We start from the raw sequence: 24,128 nt of genomic DNA, 5'->3' as shown, positions 1-24,128 counted from the left end.
TCATCCAGTCAGTCCATACTCATTTATCTCCTAGATTCCTGCAGCACTCTCCTAACTATTCTGCCTTTCTCCCAACTTCTCTCCCTTTTACCTTTTTCCCACAACCACCCCTCCAAGCTTGCTTGAGATCATCTTCACCTATCCTGAGAAGTCTTTTCGGTGCCCTCCAGCCTAAGTTTTGTTAGCCTCTGAGCATAATTCCTGGTAACCTTGTGCTTTCTATAGTCATAGCCCTTTTCACAAAGTACCGTAACCAAGATCTCTCCATTCTTCACTAGAAGCTACTGGAGATCAGAGGTGTTATCTTATTTGGATCTTTAAGGCTCCTTAATAAACATTTCTTGGATGGCTATCAGAATAAATAAGTGATTAATAAATTAATAAATAAAGAAATAAATGATAATACAGGAAGTTGGTCATCTAATTAATACTCTAAATCAAGAAACTTTAATAGATTTCTGCAAATCCTCATCCAGGTTTCTAATTATTTAAGATATAGTTCCATGTCATGGTTGGATAACAGCAAATATACTTTTATGAAGCATACCTACTATTACGATGTTCAACTCAGCTATTTTAAACACAATAGCAGCCAACAGTGCATTTGGTGATGTCAAAAATCCTGCAATAGGCATTGATTGGAAATCTCAAATATGCAGATATTGGGAAATAGAAGAATATAGCTCCCCTACTCTATTACAAAATCCTAAGTCAATATTTAGAATAAAAAACACATAAATTTCCTTATTTTCTGCACCAAAATTGAAAGACGATTTTGGTTTGTTCTCTTTCTTGACCATAAAATTTTGATTGATATGCTTACTCTAAAACTGGTGACCCAGGTAATTGGTAAAAACTTTTCCTCTGGTGAAAACTCTGGAGAAATTTTTCTGGATCTTTCCTCTTGGAATCAAAAGAAAAAAAAAATCTCTCCTTCTAGTGGACTTAAGTTATCAAGTCTTGGCTCCAATTTCACTTTTGGCAGCTCTCTAATATGCAAAGCATATTTACAGGGTCTACAAGAGTAGTTATGTTGCTTATCTTTAAGGATATCAGCAGACTAATGTATATTAGTGATGTATACACACTAATGTATATTAGATGTGAGCACATGATGTATATAATCATGTGCATTCCATTGTGTATAAAGAAAGGGGATGGATGACTGTTGCAAACCAGAAAAACACCCTCATCTTTTTCTCAGTTATGCTCAAATAATACTCAGAATCCTTCAGGGTGGCAGGTTTACATACAGTATGATTGGGATACAAAATGACCTTTGTCTTTGACTTAACCTTTCCTTCTAATGGGTTAGAAATGGGTATAAGTTTAGTTCCCTTTGGGACATATTAGTGCTCCCCTTAATGGTCAAATCAGTCTACTTCTATTCATATCCAGGATGTGGGCATCCACATTAGGAGTAAGTTTTATTCCTTAAAAGCCACACCAAAATCATAGTCAAAAAGTCAGACTATATTAAAAGACATATGTCCCCCAACTACATTAATAAATATTTGAGTCTTAGTACATCTTTTTTGAAACTAGTGCTCTAAACGTAATAGCTGACTCTAATGATACTTCCTATGGATACAAAAGGATTTTTGTGAAAGAACATTATTATCATCATTACATTTTGAACAAATGGAAAGCAGGCAGGCAGTGCTATGTGAAATCAAGTTCTCATTCATAGTGAGGACAGCCACCTGGGTTCTTAGTGTTAAGAGCCATAAATGTGCAAATTCAGATAGTCAGGTACCCTGTGATGCCAAATTAAACAAGATACCACCTTCTCAGGGTAATATCCCTACCCTGCTATTTGAGCATTAGGCACAGGCTGGAACACTTCTTCCATGTATCAGTTCAAAAAATATAGCAGTGAAATGAACTTTTAACAAATTAAGTTATACTCAGTGATGAAAGGGGGATGACAGCCAACAGCAGAGTGAGTTTATTTCCACATCTAGATGACAACTTACAAAAGCTGGTCCATGACTAAATACTTCTCACCTATAAGGACAACAGGCAAATGGACTAGGTCTCCATTTCCCACTTATTACAGCAGAGCATGGTTTAAAATACGTGCTCTGGGGAGTGTTCATAGATGTTACTGAAACAATAAAGAAAATGAGTGTGTTTGGTGGGTTAAACAAAATTAAATGTAATTCTTCTCTAAAGGAACACTTTAATTTTTCTTGAAAATAAAAATGTGAATTTTGTCTCTATAAATAGAAGGTGCAATATGATTTATAACTACTTGAGAAAATTTTATATTTGGGAAATGGAAACATTGGAATGAAATTAGAAAACACTGATCTGTGTAGCTGTAAGAATAAAAGTTCAAGATTTTCTTCCTGCCTTAGAAACTGACTTACCAAATTGTCACACAAAAGCTTCAGATTTCTCTTTATGTTAATTCCAGATCTTAAAATTTCCCCTCCTTTTTTCAAAATAAACAGGAAAGATTAATAAGACAGTCCAAATATAATTACTACAATGGGCAATACAACTGCATTTTGTTTTTTAAGAGAGTTCTTATTCTTAGGAGAGTATCGTTTTGTTACAGGTTGTTAGGCACGAGCAGGGAAGAAGAGGGCTCTCCCCGCAGCCACTAGAAATGTTGGGTGATGGTTCAGCAATTTTTGCATTGCTTCTCTAAAAATGACAATTCAAAAGCCAGGGAGAGGCAATCTCGTGATGGTCCACACCTGTTAAGATTAAAAAATTGTTCATTGAAAGCAGACTCCAGGGAGAAGCAGCTTCTTGGGCATGCATATTAAGAGACAAAATGGTGAAGTATGATGTTCTAGGGGCACACCCCGCTGGAAAAAGGAAAAAGCCTCAGATGGGCATAAGTCCCTAAACACACTGCGCATGCTCAATTCCAAAGGGAACCACCGCGCATTGGGAAATTCCACCCTAGGGTAAGTATCATAAAAAAGGGGCGAGCCTGTCAAGTCCCAGCATCAAGGTTAAAGGGTGTCTTTTTCTCTTTCACCTTCAGGGGCCACTTGGATATCTTCCAAGGGTTCTGCTCTTTCTTTTCTGTTCTATAGACTTTTAGTAAACTTCTACTTCTGCTCTGAAACTTGCCTCCCTCTGTTTTTCTGCTTTATGCCCCATAGTCCAATTCTTTCTTCTGAGGAGGCAAGGAGTGAAGTTGCTATGGACCAGTTTAAACAGGCCACGAGCAACTTGTGGTAACTCGAATCTCTACCATTGGTAACAGTTTCAAATGTGTGCTCTATGTTTCTCCAGTTTTGGACTGCTGGTGGTGCATAAACAAGTACTCTTAATGGGTCATTAAGTTCAATTTCCTTCATTACTTGGAGTGGCTGATGAATAATCACTTCATTCAAGGAGGATGGGACACATACCACTATCAGTATCTTTAACCTCTACAATACTGACCTCATTTTCAGATCAGAATAAACACTTGGCTCATATCAATGAAGACAGTAAATTGCTCATTAAGTTAAAGTTAACACTGTTCCAAACTCCTCTTTTATTTTTAAATTGTTGCTGCTACCAATTGACAAAATTTGTATGAATTACAACCAGTGAATGACTAAGTAACAGAAACAATTTTATCAGTCTTTGGCAACTGTTAGTTTCAGTTTGCATCATTCTTTTAAACATAGTACATTGTGCTTCTATTGACCAGTCGCTTTATTATTAAGACATGAGTGAAACCGTAAACAGGTTGATTGCACCTGCCTCAGCTCCCAGTTGTTAAATTTTAACAGGCAAGCAGTTAAATTTATGTTATTTACAATTAGTTTTGATAACTAAAGAGCCCAACCTACCCAAATATCTATAAAGTTAAATTACTGAATATGTGTTATATTCAGTAATTTGATAACAAATAATCAAGCACTTTGAGGAAATGTGGCCTAAATTTGTAGAAAATTGCCTCTATTTGTAATGGCCTTTTCCAGCATACCACACACAGGAATTAGCAAGGCCGAGTACGTTTGTAAGAACACCAGATCCTCTTACTGACCTAGTTAATGTGCTTGGCGTATACATCACTGCATGAAGATATCCAAATTAAACACACACACACACACACACACACACACACACACACGTAGGACCATCCAACTTAATTTGAATCAAAAAGAGAAGACATAGAACTGATTAAAAAGTGACAGATTTTATTAATTCAATTCTTAAGTGAATGAAAACTAACCAGAGAAATTAATATTTACATGATTTTGTTTATTTTTCTGATCATCCTTTGTAGATAAAATAAGAGTTTCTAATTGAGACCATTCTGATTAGTTGATTGCCAGGTTTGCAATTTACTATGCCTTGTACACAAAATAGCTTGTGTACAATTTACTTGGCTTGTAAACAAAATAGCCAATCAGTCTCAGGAATGATGGCTTCAGATAGATTTGTGGGCTCAATTTCAGAGAAATTTGAATTCCACAACCAAGGGCCTGTTGGTAGAGAAATAAATTTCCCTTTGCCAAATATCCATGTGTTTTGCCTCACTTTCTGCCTTGGAGAGGTTAGGCAGCGTGTATGATAAGTTCTGGTTTATGAATTATGACATAAAAGTGGCATTGATCTTGTTTTACTAAAACATTCAAGAGAAGCTCTCTAAGCAACCTTGACACCTCATGCTGAGATGTTCAAGCATTTGTCTGCCTGTGTTTCAGGTGGCAACGCCCTCATATTTGTGTAATATGAACAAAAAATAAACTTATCGTGATAAGCCATTAAGATTTGGGAGTTACTCTGGCATCGTCTAGTCTGCCTCGACTAAAATATGGCCTGTATACTTTTGCCTAAAATTCTCTAGTGCACAAAGATAGAAGGCAAGAGGACCCAACTTATAAACTAATTGTTTTCAATTGCACTTGATTTATTGAGTGCCAAGTACCTGCCAGGCCCTATGCTAGATGATATTGATTTAAACATCCAAGAAACAGCCTCTAGTGCCCAAGATCTCACAGGCTATAGATCCAGTCAAACATTCAGTCAAACATTCAGAAACCAAAGACTTAAACAGACCAGATAGTTCAAGATCAGTAGAAGTATGCACCAGCTGCTATGACAAGAAATGCACGTAACCCAAATGAGACTAATTAGAAAGATACCCTGGTGGAGGTATGTATTAGTCAGGGTTCTCTAGAGGGACAGAATTAATAGGATATGGGAATTTAGTATTAACTTACACAACCACAAGTTTCCACAATATGCTGGCTGCAAGCTTGCAGAGCAAGGAGGGCCAGCCTGAGTTTCAAAACTGAAGAACTTGGAGGCTGATGTTTAGGGGCAGGAAGCATCCAGCACAGAAGAAAGATGTAGGCTGGGAGGCTATATCAGTATCACCTCTTCACGTTTTTCTGCCTGCTTTATATTTTCTGGCAGTGGATTAGATGGTGCCTACCAGATTAAGGGTGGGTCTGCCTTTCCCAGGCCATGGACTCAAATGTTAATCTCCTTTGGCAGTACCCTCACAGCCACACCCAGGATCATACTTTTTTCTTTCAATCCAATCAAGTTGACACTCAGTATTAACCATCACAAGTCCACCCCTTGCCAACTCAAACCCATACTCATCTCCCAAGATCATATATAATCTTCAAATAAAGACAATAATAAAGTCATAATTACACCTAACATAATACAACTATCCTTTACACAATTAGAAATGCACTGATCTCCAACCCAAATACTATTACATAAAGTTAACAGTACTTAAATGCTGACGTGAATTCAATAAATCTTATGTCACATGATAACAGAAAAGGAAATAAAATGGAGATATTTTCTTAGTACAGGCATATACATGCACAAACATGTTTTTAACAAAAGAAGGAGCAAATTCTCATGACAGTTACAGCCCTCATTTCTGCAACTTGTCACCTGGTTGTACCTGGTATTGATGTCTACCTTCTTCTGCTACCCATTCTATATTCCCTTTGCCTTCAGCAAACACCTCACCAGGTTTTTTCCCCCTGGTGTAGTGACCCAAACCTTCATTCCTTAGTAGTCTGGGCTATTTGTAGTCCTGCCTGGAGTGGGCTGTGGTACCTTCACATTGACCTTAATCACAGGACATGGTGATACTAAGAGACACCCTAATGGATCTGTATTCCATGCATTCTCTTCCTTACCTCTGCTGTGAAGTAGTAATAGACTGATTTCATCTTGATAGTCCGGTTCAATCACCCCAGACAACACTGTAACTCCCTTCTTAGTCTGTTGACTTAAAGATAGGAGCCTAAAGTGTCCAGGTGGCAATCTTAACTTCCAGTTTAATGGAATCATTGTTGTGTCACCTGGTGGCAGCATTCCTCACTCTGGAACTAAGACCTCTAGGCCAGCAGAACATAATGTGGGAAGAGGAAGCAAAAATTTTGCTGGTGGATCACTAGGGGTGATGGTGAGTGGTGCCACTCTACTCTCACCCCTTGATTCCTGGACTCATGAATCCTGGCTATGAGAGAAACAGACCATATGTTGGGCACTGATCCACAGCATACATGGCCTTCTGGAGAACTTTGCCCCACCCCTGCAAAGTATTGTCACCCAGTTGGCATTGTAATTGTCACTTCAAAGGCCATTCCACCATTCTGTCAATCCAGCTGCTTAAGGATGATGGAAAACGTGGTAAGATCAAAGAATTCCATAAGCATGAGCTATAAAGTGAGAGCCTCAGTTAGAGTCAATGCTGTGTGGAATACCATGACAGTGGATAAGGCATTCCATGAGCCCGCAGATAGTAGTCTTGGCAGAAGCATTGCATGCAGAATAAACAGACCCATATCTGGAGTGTCTATTCCAGTGAGGACAAACCTCTGCCCTTTCCATGATGGAAGAGGTCCAATATAATCAACCTGCCACAAGGTAGCTGCCTGATCACCTCAAGGAATGGTGCCATATCAAAGATTCAGTGTTGGTCTCTCCTGCTGGCAAATTGGTCACTCAGCAGTAGCCATAGCCAGGTCAGCATTGGTGAGTGGAAGTCCATATTGCTGAGCCCATGTGTAACCTCCATCCCTGCCACCAGGGTCACCTTGTTTATGGGTCCATTGGGTGATGACAGGGTAGCTAGGGAAAGAGGCTGAATGGTGTCCGCAGAACGAATTGTTCTATCCAATTCATTATTAAAATCCTCCTCTGCTGAGTTCACCTGTTGGTGAGCACTCATATGAGATATAAATATCTTCACAGTTTTTGACCACTCACAGAGGTCTATCCACATACCTCTTTCCCATATATCTCTGTCACCAAATTTTCAATCCTACTTCTTTCAAGTCCCTGACCATCCAGCCAAACCATTGGCTACAGCCCATGAATCAGTATATAATTGCACATTTGATCATTTCTCCTTTTATGTGAAGTGCACAACCAGGTGCACTGCTTGAAGTTCTGCCCACTGGAAAGATTTCCCTTCACTGCTGCCCTTCAGGGATGTCCTAGAAAGGGGCTATGGTGCTGCAGCTGTCCACTTTGAGGTGGTGCCTGCATATCATGCAGAACCATCTGTGAACTAGGCCCTAGTCTTCTCTTCCTCTGTCAACAGATCATAGGAACCTCCCCATGAGGCTGTCAGTGTAGGCTGTGGGAGAGAAGGCAGGGTGGCACAAGTGGGGACCATGGGCATTTGAGCCACTTCCTCACGTAATTTCCTTTTCCATTTAGGAGCTGCTTAAGCCCGATCATGTATATACCACTTATATTTGATGATGGAATGCTGTTGTTCACAACCCACTTTGTGGCTAGATGGGTCAGAAAGCACCCCGTTCATGATAGGCAGTTCAGGTTGCATGGTGACTTGATGACCAAACATTCAGTTTCCACCAAACATTCATAGCCAAACATTTAGTTTCCACCAAAGCCCAGATATAGGTCAAGAGCTGTCTCTCAAAAGAAGAGTAGTTATCTTCAGAAGATGGCAGGCCCTTGCTCCAAAGTTCTAGAGGCCTCCACTGTGATTCTCCTATGGGGGCCTGCCAGTGGTTCCAAACAGCATCTCTAGCTGCCACTGACATCTCCAGCACCATGGATCTGCTGGGTCATAATGGCCCAAGTGCCAGAGCAGCTTGCACAACAGCTGTTGCAGAGCCTTCTCATGTTCAAATGAGGAATGCGTTGCCTTCAAAATCCAAGTAGGCCCACTAGGCATTGTGCGTCTTTCCTGGTTGTAGGAGGGGTGAAATGCAGCAACTTCTCCTTCACCTTAGAAGGTATATCTCAACAGGCCTCACACCAGAAATTTTACTTAAGGAGAAGGTCCCCGAATTTTGGTCAGATTTATTTCCTCTGGCACACAAATGTCTCCCAATAAGTCTAATGTGTTTGCTACTTCTTGTTCACTGGATCCAATCAGCATAATGTCATCAGTGTAATGGAATAGTGTGATATCTTGTGGAAGAGAAAAGTGATCAGTCCCTCCAAATAAGATTCTGACATGAAGCCAGAGAGAGGATATACCCCTGAGGGAGTACAGTAAAGGTATATTGCTGGCCTTGCCAGCTGGAGGCAAATTGCTTCTGGTGGGCTTTATGGACAGAAATGGAGAAAAAGACATTTGCCAAGTCAATGGCTACACACCAGGTACCAGGAGATGCGTTAATTTGTTCAAGCAATGAAACCACATCTGGTACAGCATCTGCAATTGGAGTTACCACTTGGCTAAGCTTATGATAATCCCCTGTCATTCTCCCAGATCCATCTGTCTTCTGCACAGGTCAAATGGGAGAGTTGAATAGGGATGTGGCGGGAATCATCACCCCTATGTCTTTCAAGTCCTTGATATTTGCACTAATCTCCACAATCCCTCCAGGGATATGATATTGTTTTTGATATACAATTTTTCTAGGTAAAGGCAGCTCTAATGGCTTCCATTTGGTCTTTTCCACCATACTTGCCCTCACTTTACCAGTCAGGGAGCCAGTGTGGGGATTCTGCCAGATTCTAAATATGTCTATGCCAGTGATGCCTTCTGGCACTGAGGAAATGACCTCAGGATGAGTCCAGGGACCCACTGGACCCACTGTAAGTCAGACCAGAGCTAAAACTCCATTAACTACCTGACTCTATAAGCCCCTCCTTTAACTGGAGGACCACAATAATGTTTTGGGTCCCCCAGAACCAATGTCAGCTTAGAGCCAGTGTCCAGTAGTCTCCAAAACTCTGATCATTTCCTTTTCCCCAGTGCACACTTGCCCTGGTGAAAGGCTAGACGTCTCCTTGGAGAAGAATGGGAGAAACATTAATAGCATAAATTGTTGGTAATGTAATGAGATCCTTCCTCAACGGACTTCCCCTTCATTCCAGGGATTCTGGATCTGTAATCTGGCCCAAGTCTGGAAATTGATTGAGGGGCTGATTCTCTGTTTTCATAATTCAAATTAGTCTTCTGTCCATTCAACCTGGAAGTTTTCTGCTTGTGTAAATTAAATAGGAATTCAGTAGGCTTCCTATCAATTTCATTTCCAGGAACTCCATGATTAATTAGCCAGTGCCAGAGCTCTACATGAGTCAGACTATTCTGATTGCTTCTTTGCCTCTGCTGTGCATTACGGTAGCTACGCCCACCTTGCCTTTGACAGTTGAGTGCCACCACTTGGCCCCCATCACCTGGAGATCTAATTATTCCCATTGTATTTAAATATTGTAGTTGAGTGACTGGGGTTACCATTGTTAGATCTGACATACAGAGAAGAACAATTACAGGGTTCTTCCGAGATTCAGGTGCTGCCCTTACAAATCTATTTCACAAGGCATCGGTCAAGGGTATATTTTCTGGACACTCCCAGCTGGGATGAATAGGTCTAAAATGACTAATCCACTCCACCATCCCAATCTCCCTAAGCCTCTGGTCTCTTCCTCTACCTTAAACCAAGGGAGATCAGGCATTTTCACCTCCTTCACAGTGGGCCATCTTTTAATCCATATTTCAGCTAACAAACCAAATAAACTATTAGAACCTTTTTTAGCACCCCTAGCTGCAACATTAAATGCAGAGTCTCTACTGAGTGGGCCCAAATCAATAAATTCAGCCTGATGTCTGTGCTCCTTCCACCATTATCCCACACCCTTAGTATCTATTCCCATGCATATTGAGGGGCCAGGTTTTTGTTTATATAAATGAGAATATTCAAACAGTTCTTGTCGAGTGTAGCATACCTTCTCATACCTCACAATCTCAACCTCGCCTCTAGGGGCCCACCAGGACTTTAGTCTAGTTATAGGTCTAGAAGGTGTTGGGGGTGGCTCCTGAGGAGAATCAACAGTATCTTGCCTGGCAACTGCCTCAGGGGAGACCAACACCATTGCCTCAGGCAGCAGAGGGTTTATCTCCTCAGACAAAGGTAGAAAGGCTGATGGCAGCATGGGTCAGGGAGCGGATGCGGAAGCTGTTCCTTCTGGCAAAAAAAGGTCCATCGGTATTTACAAACCCAGTGTCCTTGGCTTCATCAGGATCTTCCCACACATCTCCATTCCAAGTCACAGGGTCCCATTCTTTTCCAATCAATGACCTCACTTTAACAGTAGACACCTGGCAAGGCTGTGCATGCACGTTTTGTTGCAGGCCAGTCACTTGCATGATAAGAGTTTGTATCTGTTTTTCCACAATTTCAGTTCTTTTTCTACAGGGGATAAAACTTTCACTCAGGGCAATCTTAGCAGATTTAAGGCTCAGTATCTGCTACTGAAGCTGGGAGACAGAATCCTCGACTTCATCATTTTCTTTCTTCACTTTGTCCCCTGAACTTAGGAGCAACCAACCAGCTTCAATACATTCCTTGGTTCTCCACGTATGGTCAAAGGTATTATGTATAGAGTCACTAAACTCCTTGCCTCTCATAAGTGGTGAATCAGGAGTGTCAAATGCATTTATTTTTCATAACTCTCTAAACAGTTCATGCTAAGGACTATCAGTGTTCTCTGTACTATTAGAAATAGAGTCCTTAGAATTTTGAGGTCTAATAATATTAAGCAGCCAACTCCAGAAACCCCTAAACAAATGAAATAACTCCATCCTTAATATTCTGTTCTTCTAGAACCACTTCTGTTTCCAAAATCTGTATTACTCAGGGTTCGCTAGAGGGAAAAAATTATTAGGAGCTATATATCTAATATATGACTAAAACAGATTTTGGAAACAGGAGTGGTTCTTAATAAACTCATATATATACATATGAGTATCTTAATAAACTCATATACATATATATATTTGTATATGTATATGAGTTTATTAAGTGTTGACTTACATGATCACAGGGTCTCACAATAGACTGTCTGCAAGTTTGAGGAGCAAGGAGAGGCAGTCCAAGTCTCAAAACTGAAAAATTGAAGTCCAATGTTCCAGGGCAAGAAGTACCCAGCATGGGAGAAAGATGTAGACTGGGAGCCTAGGCCAGTCTCACTCTTTCATGTTTTTCTTCCTGCTATATGTTCACTGGCAGCTGATTAGATGTGGTCCATGAGATTAGGAGTGTGTCTGCCTTTCCAGCCCACTGAATCAAATGTTAATTTCCTTTGGCAAAACCCTCACAGACAAACCCAGGATGAATACTTTATATCCTTCAATCCAATCAAGTTGACACTCAGCATTAACCATAACAAGGTAGTGCCCAATCTGACCACTGAAGGAAGACAGGTGCTAGCTGGATTGAGAATATATAAATAAGAAACATGATCTGTACCGAGAAACAAAGGTGAGCCTGGGAATATGGGCAAAGGTTGCAGCCGAGAGCCTTCAGCATCACAGTGAGAAGAGAGATGTTTATTCTGACTGCAATGAAGTATTTTAGGCCAAAAGAATCAGATAAATGTTTTGGGGAAAATATAGTTATTCTTTGAACAAAAAATTACAATATTTCACCAAGTAGGGGTTAAAATCACTGGGGGAGCTTCTCAAAAGTTAAGAAACAAAGAGATTCCCAAGGACTGAATCACAATCAAACTGGCAGACGGAGTCCAGAAATCTGTTTCAAAAAAGCACTTCAAATTTTATTTATCCACAGTAAAGTACTAGTACTCTGAGACTAGAAGCCTGGAGTCCAGCCCAGAGTTAAGAAAAATGAGGCCCTAAAGAGAACAGAAAGGATGGAGAGAAGGAATCATATTCTGAGGAGACTTGGAAGCAGTGTTTTCTTGTTCAGGGACCAGACTGCTGGTGGGACTGTCTTGGAGCTATGTTGGTGAACAGTGAGGAGAAATGTTGTGAAGGAAGAAGTTGAGAACTGTTTGAATATTTGGAGTTTGAGCAAAAGCCACTTAAAGCCATTTATCAATATGTGACTATATTAGTTTGTTCTCATGACACTAATAAAGACATACCCCAGACTGGGTAATTATAAAGGAAAGAGGTTTAATCAACTCACAATTCTGCAAGGCTGAGGAGGCCTCAGCAAACTTATAATCATTGTGGAAGGGGAAGCAAACACATCTCTCTTCACATAGTGGCAGCAAGGAGAAGTGCTAAGCAAAAGAAGGAAATATCCCTTAGAAAGCCATCAGATTTCATGAGAACTCACTCGCTATCATGAGAATAGCATGAAGCTAACCACCCCCATGATTAAATTACCTCCCATGTCCCTTCCACAACACATGGGGATCATGGGTACTGCAGTTTAAGATGAGATTTGGGTGGGGATATAGCCAAACCATGTTAGTGACAGTCTTACGTTTTTGGAAATCATATCACATGTTATAACAAAAGACTGTATAATAATCAGTTTGTGGCTACTGAAATAACAAACATCATTACCATATAGTGTTTGGATTTTGAAGTTTTCTTTTTTGTACCTTTGTGACAGGTTTTTTCCAGTCTCAAACCTGCCCAAAGCTGAGGAAAGCTAGGAGTTTCTAGCCCTATGCCTAACAGACAAAGGTATTTTGCACATTCAAGTGAAGGTGTAGAGGGTGAGTGGAATATATGGTGCAGATTGGAGAGCACAGAGCTGATGATATGGATCAGAAGAAGTTGACACTTCTCAGAAGAGCAGTGCTCTCATTTTTGTGGCTATAAAATCTCTGCACAATAAAATATACACTACATTTATATGGCACTAGATCTTTCTCTCTAATTCGTCAATGTTTTTTCATGAGTTAATCTAAATTATGAATGTAATATTTTTATATAAGGAGAAACTCATGAGCACATTAAAAGTTCAATCTCCCATTACATTAATTTTTCCAATTCTGTTGGAATATAGTGGAATCAGAGTACAAATGCAGCTTTTCTGAAATTGTCATTCCTACTTCTGCCTGCCACATTATATTCTCTGTAGGTACATTTTAATCATATGTATGTACAATTAATTTCAGTATAATTACAATTAATATAGTCATGAACATATTATTCAAACTTTGCACATATAAAGTCATAATATGTAAAGAATTTAAGTAAGTGGTTTCAGGAAATTAACCAAGTTTTTCATATTCTTAATCAAATTTTGAATAAATAAGATAACTCTTTAAATCATTTTTCCACATTTTTTATTATAGCTAAGCATAAATTGGTAACTCTAGGAGTAGAATTTAATGAAAACATTCTGCCCTGCAATTTAAATCTTAACCTCAAATGGTGATTCTGTGAGCTCAGATAACCACTATCAAGACATCACAATGTTTTCTATGACATTTCTAGCTTGATTTTTAACAAGCAATGCGATTGCTTTAGTGCTAGTTTCTGAAAGCAAAATAGCAAAATAGGACAGGACAATTCAATTCCTCTCTGACTGAGCCATATGATACTTTTCCTTCAGCACTTAAAATGCTTTATTAACCTTTATTAATGCTCACAGTCTCCAAGTATTTGCTAGAGTGGTTATTCTGTTATTCTCTGAGCATGAAGGAGGAAACTGAAATGCTCACAGTCTGATTCCACTGACAGAGGAGTAACTTCTTCATGGAAGCAAAATGCTAACTATCTTAGCTCATTGCTTCTTTCCAGCAGCTGAGATAATCAGGACGAATGGAAAGACACAGATGTTGAGGCCAAGGGAGAGCAGATAGTAATGAGTTCTTAGTTTCTGTGTCTGGGTAGGCTAGTAAAGTCCCTTCCTCATCCTCCTTTTCCACTTATCACTAGAGACAGCAACTTAAAACCATGACTTCAGGCTGCTAAAAATCTACAGCAAAACAAAACAGAACAGCAACAAAATAAGGCAAATTGGACAAGCTTGATAGGGTATCTGGTGGAAGAAATTTCTAAGCAGCAAAGCATTTAAAATGTGACCTGGCTCATGTCTATAATCCCAGCACTTTGGGAGGCCAAGGCGGGTAGATCACCTGATGTTAAGGGTTTGAGACTAACCTAATCATCATGGTGAAACCCCATCTCTACTAAAACTACAAAAAATTAACCAGGTGTGGTGGTGAGTGCCTATATCCCAGCTCGCTGAAGGCTGGGGCAGGAGAATTGCTTGAACCCTGGAGGTGGAGGTTGCAGTGAGCCAAGATTGTACCATTGCACTCCAGCCTGGGTGACAAGAGTGAGACTCCCTCTCAAGAACAAGCAAACAACAACAACACAAAAACAAGTGACCTCACTGCTTCTAATAGCCTGTGAATAGATACCGGAGCAAAGAAGTGACTTACAGTTTGAACTTATGTTTAAAATAGAAGAACATACAAATTTGGAAAATTTACAACCTAGCCATGTGGCAGAGAAAACAAACAAACCATTTTTAGGAGACTAATATAAGCAGGTGTGAAGCAACCTTTTGCTAGTGGGATTTGCATGACTAAAAGGGAGCCAAGTGCTAATATCCAAGACAATGGGAAAAAGGTTTAGAAGGCATTTCGGAAATTTTCTAAGCTGCCTCTCCCATCACAGGCCCAGAAGCTTAGGAGGAAAGAATGTTTTCAGGGGTCAGGCACAGGGCACCACTGCCATGCTTTATCTCAGGACACTGCTCCTTGCATCCTGACTGCTCTGGCTCCAGTGCTGACTCAAAGGGGCCCAGATACAGTTCCAGCTGCTGCTCTAGGTTGCTCAAGTTACAAGCCTTGGTGGGTTATATATGGTTTTAAACCTACAGGTGCTCAGAATGCAAGAGTGAAGGAGGCTTGACAGCCTTCATGTAAATTTCAGAAGACGTATGATGTGTTTCAGAAGTCTGCTGCAGGGTGGAGCCCCAACAGACAGCCTATACCAAGGAAGTGCTGAGGGCAATTATGGGGTCAGGGCCTCCACACAGAGTCTCTACTAGAGCATTACCTAGTTGAGTTGTGGAAATAGGATTATCACCCTCCAGAGAACAGAATGGTAGAGCCACCAGCAGCTTGCATCCTGAGCCTGGAAAAGCCATAGGCACTCAATTCCAACCTGTGAAAGCAGCCGCAGTGACCTTGTAAAGTACATAGGCAGACTTTAGAAGTCTGCGCAAGACTTTGGGAGCCCGTCCCTGGCACCAGTGTGCCCTAGATGCTAGACACGGAGTTTAAAAAGAGTATTTAATACTCTGCTGGGTTTCCAACTTGCGGAGAGCCTGTAACCCCTTCCTTTTGGCTGATTTCTCCCTGTTGGAGTGGGAATATTTACCCAATTCCTATGCCACTATTGTATCTTGAAAGTAAATAACTAATTGCTGATTTTATAGGACCATAGGCAGAAGGGGTTGAGTCTCAGATGATATTTTAGACTTTGGACTTTTGATTGATTTGATGCTGGAATGAGTTAAGATTCTGGGGGACTCTTGGGAAAGAACGATTGTATTTTGTAGTATGAGAAGGACATGAGATTTAAGGGACCAGGTATGAAATCATATTGTTTGGATATTTTCCTTCTTCAAATCTCACACTGAAATGTAATCCCCAATGTTGGAAGTGGGGCCTGGTTGGAGGTGTTTGGATCATGGGTGTGGATTCCTCATGAATGGCCTAGCACCATCTCCTTGGCGATAAGTGAGTTCTCGCTCTGGTAGTTCACATGAAATCAAGTTGCTTAAAAGAGCCTAAAACATACCCCCTCATTCTTGCTCCTTTTCTTGTCATGTGATGTGCTGGCTCCCCCTTCATCTTCTGCCATGATTGTAATCTTCATAACACCCTCACTAGAAGCGGATACCAGCACTATGCTTCATGTACAGCCTGCAGAGCCATGAGACAAAATAAAATTTATTTTTATTAGAAATTACCCAATCTCAGGTATTTATAGTAATGCAGAGAACAGCCTGATACAAAATATATATGGAAGATATAGTGGAGAAAGATAATGGAATTCAATGCTGTGTAGATATAGCATTAAAAGGAAAATATAAGATACATTGGACTATGCATGTGTCTGTTGAATGGAATAAGAAAATCTGTTGTAGGGAGAATAGGCTAGAAAAAAAGAGGGTTCATGCTAAAAGCAAAGTTTTTCTTATATAGAATAAATGAGTTAGGTTGTAAGTGACTTTTCATAGTTTATTTTCTTAAAAAACAAACCATGATTGTATTAGGTTTTACTCGATTTGCTTTTATCCTACTTAGATTTCTGCCAGGTTTATTGGTTAAGTCAATGCACCTATAAGTAATGCTTAATTTTAGTGATAACCAGCACGTTTGATTTAGGAGAACAAAAGCCAAGCAGCTAAATAAAGTTCTTTTGATTCACTGATGAGAGGGAAAACAAACTATCTTGGTTCTTTCCTGGAAAAGAAATGATTTATGTTCATTTAGATCCAAGGGGAAAGGAAGTGCAAGTGTTTTAAACTGTCAAGATAACTTATTTTGAACTTAGATAAAACCCAATGAAAAACTGAACAAGAAAAGGGTGATGGAGGAGGCTTGCGTTCTGGGGACATGCCAGGATGTTAAAAATGCAGGGACATTCAGATTGCATGATACAAATGTTTATCTATGGAGATCTCTCTCTTTTTGTGCTCTAGTTAATAATTTAGAAGAGTGTGTCTGAGTCATGTTTCAGATTCCTTGAAGATCACTGGGCACAAAAGGTCAATTGCATTTCCACTCAGAAAGACTACTGCTGACTTAGAAAGTAAAATGACTGTAAACTATTCTTCAGGAAAACTTATGCAGCAGGACATACATTTAAATATTATAAGGATAAAGAAAAGAGAGACCTGATCTGAGAGACCATTTCTTTAGTTTGACTATTAATAATTAGAACTAAATATTCTGATGGTCTTGCATGTTCACTTTCAAAAGCATTTCTTCTATCTTTTGGTAGAAAATTTGGATTCTTCAAGTAAAGTAGATGTGCAAGTTACTTGATGTCAAATCCCATTTCAATTTTCTGGGTCTTGGCTCACACTTTTCATTCTCTTTCTGTTATATTGTACAGTTGACCCTTGAGAAACATGGATTTGAACTTCACTAGTCCAATTATATGTACCTTATTTTGGGTAAATATATTGAAAATTTTTCTGAAGATTTGTGACAATTTGTAGAAATTTGCAGATGAACCATCTGGCCTAGGAATATTGGAAAAAATAAGAAAAAGTTAGGTGTATCATGAATGCACAAAATATATGTAGATACTAGTTATTTTATTATTCACTACCACAAAATACACACAAATCTATTATAAAAATTAAAAATTTACCATAACACACATAAACATTTACAGGCCACGTAGGGTCCATTGCACTCTAAAAAAATTTAAACAAATGTAAAGATGCAATATTAAATCACAACTGCCTAAAATTAACTGTCGTATATACTGTACTACTGTAATAATTTTTTAGTTACCTCTTGTTGCTATTGCGTTGATCTCAAGAGTTGCGAGTATTTGCTTCAAACACTGTAGGACACTAATCATCTCCTTGTGAGCAGTTTGTCTCTTCAGTAAATTGTATATTGCAGCAAGAGTGATCTGTCTCATTTTTGTGCATTTTTATTGTGTTTAGTACAACCCTTAAACCTTGAGGAACATGATGGTACCTATATGAAGTACCACTAGTGATGCTGAAAATGATCCCAAGAAGCAAAGTAATGACATAAAAATAGTTTAATTGCTTGATGTGTACCATAGATTGACGTCTGCAACTGTCGATAAATTCATCCAGCATAAGAACCGTTATTTAAAAAGAAAAGAAAATTTGTGAAGCTTGCATTGAAACTACACCAGCAGGCATAACCTTGCACTTTTTGTAAAATCCAGTTTCTTTTAATTTCATATTGAAAACACAGCTTTTATGTGGGTCTGTAAGAAAGGCATACCCATAGACTCTAATATGATTTATGAAAAAGTGAAGGCATCATATAACAACTCGAAGCAAAAGTAAGAAAAGGGATCTAAAGCTGGAGAATTTGATACTAGCAAAGGATGGTTTGATAATTTTAGAAAGATATGTAGTTTTAAAATGTCAAGATAGGAGGAGAAGCATCTTCTGCTAACAAAGCAGCAGATGAATTCTCAGGTGGCATTAGGAAAAGCATTGAGGAGAAAGATTATCTGCCTCAGCAGGTTTGTATTACACACAAAAGTACTCTATTCTGGAAGACACACACACACACACACCCCAAACTTCCACAAAAGACACTTATTAGGATGAGAATTGAACATCAGGATTTAAGGCAGGAAGGGATAGGCTAACTATACTGTTTTGTGCAAATGCAGTTGTGTTTATGATCAGGCCTACCCTTATCTCTAATGCTGCCGACTTCTGAGCTTTAAAAGGAAAAGATAAACCCCAACTTCCAGTCTTTTAGCTTTACAAAAAGAAGGCCTGGAAAATAAGAATCCTTTTCTTGATTGGTTTCATCAATGCTTTGTCCCTCAAGTCAAGAAGTACCTTGCCAGTAAGGAATTGCTTTATAAAATTCTTTTAATATTGGACAATGCTCCTGGCTACCAAAATCTTTATGAGTTTAACACCAAAGGTGCTAAAGTGGTCTACTTGTCCCCAAACACACCACTTCTAATTCAGCCTCTAGATAAGGAGGGAGAACGATCATTAAGACTCATTACACACGGTATTCTATGGAAAGAGGTGTCAAGGCTGTGGCAGAGAATCCTAATAGAACTCCATGAAAGTCTGGAAGAATTAAACCGTTGGGGATGACACTGTTATAGAAAAAGCCACAAAAGCCATAAAACCAGAAACAATATATTCCTGCTAAAGAAACTGTGTCCAGATATTGTGCCTAACTTCAGAGGATTTATAACAGGAAATCATGAAAGGAAATCATGAAAGGGATTGTGGATTTGGCAAGAAGGGTAGAAGATGACGCATTTCAAGTTATGTATCTTGGAGAAATTCAAGAGTTAATAGGCACCACACCAGAGGAATTAACAGAAGATGATGAGTTGATAGAGTTGAGGGCGTCCAAACCAGTGCCAGATGGTGAGGAGAGCACAAAAACAGTACTAAAAGAATAAATTGACATTGGGTGATCTGGGAGAATGGTTCAGATTATGCAAGGCTGCTTTTGGCTTCTCTTATTACATGCATCTTTCTGTGTATGATACAGGCACTGAAATGATGGAAGAAGAATTGGTACTAACATGGAAACTTTTTTAAATGAAAAAGCAAAATGCGTCAGGTGAAAATTATTATCTGTTTTCTTAAAGTTACACCAAATATGCCTGCTTCTCCTGCCTCCTCTTCTACCTCCTCCATGTCTAAAGGTTCTGCCATCTCTGAAACACCACCAATCCCTCCTCTTTCTGTCTCCTCAGCCTTCACTCAACATGAAGACAATGAGGATGAAGACCTTTATGATGATCCATTTCCACTTAATGAATAGTACATGTATTTTCAGAGACCACAGCAGTAGTCCAAAGCTTCTTTGTTTGTTTGTTTGTTTGTTTGTTTGTTTTTGGCTTCTCAGTTTTGGCATCACATTTACACACACACACAAATGTCATCATGACGGAAGATTTTAATGATCTTGGCAGTCATTCCTCCATTGATTTCTTTTGAAGTTGAAGCCAATAAAATTCTAGTGATCTGACTGTGCTTATAAGTCTGGACAGTTCTTCCTGCCTCTGGCCCAGTTTAAGCTCTTATTCATTGGTCCTCACTTTCATGTCACTATTTTTGCAGTTCTGATTTTTACAACTTTAATTTTCTTTTTTTCAAGCACAGTGTTTGGGAATTCAGAAGGATTTGTGTTAAGATACTCTCACATCTTTAAAGAGTTTTATGAATTTGAATATAATTCCAGAATGTCTTTACAAATACATCTCTCTGGAGATATACCCTCTTGTAAACTATTTCTGGATGGCTCTGTGAAAAGAGTGAAGGAGTAGATACTGGCTTCTGTAACATTCGTGTTTTTTATGTTTTCCCAACACTTGTTCACAAATAGAATTTTGTCATGGTTTTCCCTAGTCGCACTTGTCCAGCAGACATAGAGAGATACATGCACAGTTTTAAGGTTGGAAAACAGAAAAGGACGTGAAATCACATTCAAATGTTAGTTTTAGAACTTTCCTTGTCTTTATGCATAAGGGCTGCAATTATATACAGTGGGAAGTGATTGGTGCTCACCAACTTAAACGGAATTAGACTTTAAAAATAGTCTGAGGGAGAGCCCTAGAATGGATTATTCAAAAACAGGGACAGTCGTTTATAAATTTTATGCCTGACTGTCTGTTCCTCTAGAGGTAGTCATTCACAAATCATTAATTCTTGTCTTGAAGTGGTTTATTTTTACAGCCAAATTTTAAAACTCATTTTTTAAATGTCTTCATATTTTTAATTGCATCAAATGTTATTTTCAAGCCTAGAGAATCAATTTAGAGTGAAAAGCATTCTAACCACTCAACAATCATTCTACTGTGAAACCACATTTCAAGGAATTGAAAATAGGCCATGCGTGAAAAATATTCCGTTAGAATGTTTGAAAGATCAATCTTATACTATTAGAATTAACACCAACTTTATTTCAAAAATGTGGCTACTGTTTTCTTTAGAATATACACACACATATATATTGTATACTTGGGTTTGTTTCCTAGGAATCCGGAGTACTTACAGAGCAAGGTGACACTGTGAAGTGTACAATCACAAAACATTCTCAGGTTCCTGGTGTCACTCTCAAATGTTTATTCCCAGGTACAGACAGAAGGCCTTCCTTCTCAGACTGGGGCAAACTAGCGATGCAAAAGCTTTGGCCTAACTGGAACCAAAAATGCCAGTGGCGGTGTATGGGTCTGGGCTTAGCAAGAAAAGCAAAAACACCCCAAGTATTCAAAACAAAATGAATTTAACACAGGGAATTATCTACATAAGTTTTGGAAAGACTAGAAAAACAAAGAGAAGTAGGTAAAGTAGACAGAGCTAAGAAAACAGAAAGGAAGAAAGGGTGGCACTTTTTTGATGCAAAGCAGTTAAAATCACTCATCTGGAGCCCATTTGCCTGCATCTGCCACTGTGCTGTTGGAGACGCTCATCATCAGTCCTGGATTGCTGAAGATGCATCATGTTTATCAAAGCTGGAAACTACCAGAAAGGCGTGGCCCCCACCCATGTTCTTAAAAGTCAAGAATCACCCCACTCCCAATGCAGTCACCCCAGCACTGAAGTCAGAAGAAGCAAGTTTCACTCTCCCACTAACTTCTCCCTCAAGTGTCTCCTATTGGCAGAACCTAACAGGAATCTAGCACACATGAGAGGCTGATAAATGCAATTTGTAGACTCCTGTTCCACAAATATAAACAACAGAGTCCAGAAGAGAGAATGGGACTTACGAATATCCAGACACAGGAAGCAATATGCTATTCTACCCACAGTGGCTTTCTTTTCTAGATTTAGAAGTAGCTGTCTGCTCCACGCATACATTTTCAGTGGTTCCTTTTTGGTTTCTGCAGCTCATAGGGATAAGTTACATGGATAATCTGTCCCATCAAATTAACATGATCTAGTAGGTCTATAGGCAAGAGACAAGTAATATGAGAATTCAACGAATTCCATCTTACTACCAAATTGTGTAAAGGAAGGTAAAGCAGAGGTTAACAGTAGGCAGGAAGCATCTGCTGCAGGGCATTTCTTTGAAACCTAAAACACTTTATGAAGGAATTTGCTATCTCAGTGGTGGACAATCCAATTGTCATTTTCCTGATTTCTTGCTGGAGTAGCAAAACATCACCCTGGAGAATGGAAATGCAGAAAGGGTATGAGACCACAGCATTCGTTAGGAAAATGTTCATTTATTCTTGGGAATATTCAGCTCTGATTGGAAGCACCACATACCCCAAATGGAGAAACTTGCATGAGGCTCAATGTAACATTAACGTGAACGAATTAGGCTAATTTTGAAGTGGCTGCCCTACCCCACATCCTGTTCTTAGAAAATCTTTCCAGACCTAATCTTCTGTTGGGTATCCACTTTTATGCTAGCCATATCTGATTGAATGAATGGCAGGCAGTTGACTGATAGTACAAATGACAGCTGTGCAGTAACTAATCAGATTCCGTTTCCTGAGAATTATACTAAAAAAAAAAAAAAAAGATTGTTGAGGCACATTTGAGAAAGGAAATGTAATGATGGAACCTCAGTCAGTACTCTGAGAAAGAAAACTGTAGCTAAGCAGAGGAAGGTGGTCTGCAGGGGGCGTAGTAGAGGAGGCAACCCAAGAGTGTGCACAGAAGACACGCAGGAGGGAGGAAAGGAGACGGAAAATAAAAAAAGAGAAGGATATCTGTCCCTATCCCGAATGTGTTATGTCTCAGTTTTATGAGCCATAAAGTTTGCTAGACATAATTTGCCTGAGGCATGCATATTTTTATAATGTATCCTACCTCCTTTTTGGTTTGCTAATTTGATTTCCAAAAGAGTCCTAACTAAAGCAACAAAACTACAGAGCCAAGATGTACATTGAAAACAAGATACTTTTCCGCAATGGCTAATTTCCAAAATGTTCAGTTGGGCATCTGAAAATTTATTTTTGCTGAATACTAGATAGGCACAAAGTAAGATTTACAAATCATAGGCAAGGTATTTAGTCAGAACGCAATGCACAGTTGAATATTCATTCACAAGCACTTTTCCTGTTCCCCTCTTTCCCTCATTCCACTCTTCCAAATTTTGTGTTTTATCTTCCTCTTGTTTATTGTTGGAGTTTCACCAAGTACATTTATATCGCTAAATGGAATGCTTCTTGACTTGAATATCTTTAATATTTATTCAAGTGGAACCCTATCCTATGTAATCTTACAAAATCAGCACTTTAGTTCTACATCATGCCTTGATATCTGTTTTTAATGTTGCATGTAGGTGTGTTGCATTGATTTTCATTACTAGGTAGTATTTCTATTTATATGTTGAGTATATTGAAGCAAAAATTTTCTTTATTCTTTCAACTCTTTATGGACCTTACTTTTGGTTCAATTTTTTTTGATATTCAAACAATGGCCATGGAATTTCTTACCTCATATGCCAGGGAAAATATACAGTTGTGGGTGAATATTCATGGATAGAATTTCTGAGTAACAAGAAATGATACACATCTTCAACTTTGTTTAATAATGAAAAACTATTTTCTAGAGTGGATGAACAATTTTAAAGTTTTAATACTTGCTTAGTGACTCATCAACACTTAATTTTTTTATACTTCTTAAGTTTAAAGTTTCCAATGTTGTTTGTGGTTTAGTTGTCTTTGGAGCGATAAGACTTTCACTGGACTATCAATCACTATAGGCTTATTACCAAGTCTTTGTCCAGGGGAACCTTCTGAAAATTCTGTCACTAACTGTCGTTACTTTTCAAATGTTAATATATGTTCTTCTGAGAGTGCTTTGAGATGTTGATATGGTGATATGGTCCCACCACAGAAAATAAAACTTGCAATGTCTCTCAAAAAGAAATTTTGAAAAGATTGTATAATCGTATTGAGACAAATATTATCATTTATTAGACAACTTTTAGGACTGATTTTTGCACAACAAAATGTTTTATATATAAAAGATAAAATTGTGATGTTTAATTTGTTTTAAAAGGTTGTTTTCAGCTATCATGTCCAATTATTTAGCGAAACAAGTAAACAGTCTAATTTATTAGATGTCTTTAAAGGTTGTTTCAATTATTATTTCCAATTATCCAACCAGACAAGTAAATAGTCAAATTTATTAGATGTGAAAAATGCATTACAAACTCCACCGATGTTACCATCAGCTGTTCAGATGGCCAAGCAAAATTTCATATTTTTATTGTTAATATATTTCAGGGTTATTAAAAAAATTTATCAGACACACTAA

The sequence above is a fragment of the Callithrix jacchus genome, chromosome 2 (genome assembly GCF_049354715.1).
Source record: "Callithrix jacchus isolate 240 chromosome 2, calJac240_pri, whole genome shotgun sequence".
Classification (NCBI taxonomy): Eukaryota; Metazoa; Chordata; class Mammalia; order Primates; family Cebidae; genus Callithrix; species Callithrix jacchus.
Note: the sequence above shows the minus strand (reverse complement) of the source record.